Source organism: Aplysia californica, unplaced genomic scaffold, assembly GCF_000002075.1.
Source record: "Aplysia californica isolate F4 #8 unplaced genomic scaffold, AplCal3.0 scaffold01083, whole genome shotgun sequence".
In the NCBI taxonomy this organism is placed as follows: Eukaryota; Metazoa; Mollusca; class Gastropoda; order Aplysiida; family Aplysiidae; genus Aplysia; species Aplysia californica.
Genome location: NW_004798353.1, coordinates 174,159 through 176,389, shown reverse-complemented (window position 1 = coordinate 176,389; position 2,231 = coordinate 174,159). Strand labels below are relative to the sequence as shown.

The following is a 2,231-nucleotide window of genomic DNA, read 5'->3' as shown; positions in this document are numbered from 1 at the left end:
AGAGAGAGAGAGAGAAAGAGAGAGAGAGAGAGAGAGAGAGAGAGAAGAAGAAGAATGGCCAACCCAAAAATGACAGATAGAACTTTGTAACTCTAAAGCACCGGACACAACATCAAACCAGGTCACAATAGCGTGATCCCTGGCCAGGTCACAATAGCGTGATCCCTGGCCAGGTCACAATAGCGTGATCCCTGGCCGGGTCACAATAGCGTGATCCCTGGGCACCACAGAGAACTGCTGGGCACCAAACGAGCATCCACGGAGACACCAAGTGATGTCATGTTGCGCGGAAATAGACTCTGCTGCCGGGCGCGATCTCAAGTGTTGTTGTCGTCTGCAACAGGCAAAGGATACCACCCCCAGCGCGCCAAAGGATCCCCCAAAAGACCCCTTCTTTCTCCCCCCCACCCCTCTTCTACCTTCCGAGTGCCCCCTTTGGACTCCGTATTGTTGTGCCCCCATGCGAGAGATTTGCGTGTGGCTTCCCATAGACCTTACCATTAAAATAAATTTAGTGTCAGGACGTGCTGGAATCAGCCTCTCGTCAATTTTTGGGCATATGGAGTTATGGGTATCCTCTTAAAGCCTGTCCATCGGCCTTGCTTTCGATGAAAATAATATCCATTTATCTTGGATACATATATATCCATTTATCTTGGATACAAGTCAATATATTGGCGATAAGGAGGTAGGGGTGGCCTGGTTTCAGAGGTAAAATTATCAAGAAAATGGACGCTAAAATTGAGTTATTTCCAAGCTTTATAGTTCGTGGAAATCTAAAATATACATCTTCTATGCCTTTAACCAACGTCTTTCAGTAACATTCACTCAGAAATGTGTTCTTAAAAGGCGCGAAACGTGTTGAGCCAAAAAACAAAAAGTGGGTAAAAATTTCCAAAATCTGAGGAAAAATGCCAGTTTCTTCACTTTCATTATTTTGACGAGCGCCTGATTTCACCATGCAGCCTCTTTTTAAACCTTCACGGTGGCTTCTCATACACGTTACTTTTCTAACCTTCATGGTGGCTTCCTATAGATATTCCCTGAAAGACGAACGTTCTGGGAGGAGGAGAAGGAGGAGGATGAGGAGAAGGAGGGGGAGGAGGAGGAGGAGGAAGAGGAAGAGAAGGAGGGGGTGGAGGAGGAGGGATGAGATGAGAAAGGTGAAGGTAGGTACACGACACGACTGGCTGACTGGGGCTGTCTTTCTGTCACAGAAACGTGGTATTATCTCGGGAGGAGGTTGAAATATCCAACAAAAACATAGGGAGGCGGCGTGGTGGAATCAGGCTCTCGTCAAAATAATCAAAGGGAAGAAACTTTCTGCATTTTTCCGCAAGTTTGTGAATTTTTATCAAATTTTTTTTTTTTTGGCTCACCACCTTTCATGCCCATTAAAGAACTCATTTCTGTGTGGATTTTTCTGAAAAACATTAATTAAAGGCTCAAAAATGTTAATTTCAGTTACCACGGACTCTTAAGCTAATGAAATAACTAATCTTTGGCGGCCATTTTCTCACCAATTTTACCTATAAAAAGCAGGTGACCCCCACCTCCTTCATTCGCAAATATCTTGACTTGTATTCAAGATCAATTATTTATTTTTTCATCCAAATAAACACAAGTGAACAAAGCTTCAAGATGATACCATTAACTCTACATGCCCAAAAATTGACGAGAGCCTGATTCCACCACGCTGCCTCACATTTTGTAAACATTCAACAGTGTCGGCGCTTCTCTCATGCTCTAAAGAAAGATATGTGTCGCGACATGGCAGAATCAGGCGCTCGTCAATTTTTGGACATGTGGAGTAATTGGTATCTTCTTAAAGCTTGTTCATTTGCCTAGCTATTTATTAAAAAAAAACCCAGGTATCTATCTTGAATAGAAGTGGAAATATTTGAAATTGAAGGAGGTGGGGGTAGCATGATTATAGAGATAAAATTAGACAGAAAATGGAAGCCAACGTTTGGTAATTTGAATGGCTTGAGAGTCATTGAAAAGAGAAGACTTACAACTTACATATTTTTTGCCATTAATCGAACATTTTCAGTAAAATTCACATGGAAATGTGTTTTTATATGGACATAAATGGTGTTGAGCCAAAAAAAAACAACACAAAAATTCATTAAAAATTTCCAAACTGTCAAAAAATTTTTTTAAATATTGTTTTTAAATGCTTGTTTCTCCGATTTCTGTATTTTGACCAGCGCATGATTTCACCATGATGC

General features: G+C 41.4%; 1 protein-coding gene across 1 annotated transcript in view; it reads left to right on the top strand.

Moving 5' to 3' along the window:
- LOC101853830 (protein rolling stone) overlaps nucleotides 1-2,231 on the top strand; it is a gene marked incomplete in the record, with an annotated part of 108,848 nt that overhangs the window by 1,192 nt on the left and 105,425 nt on the right.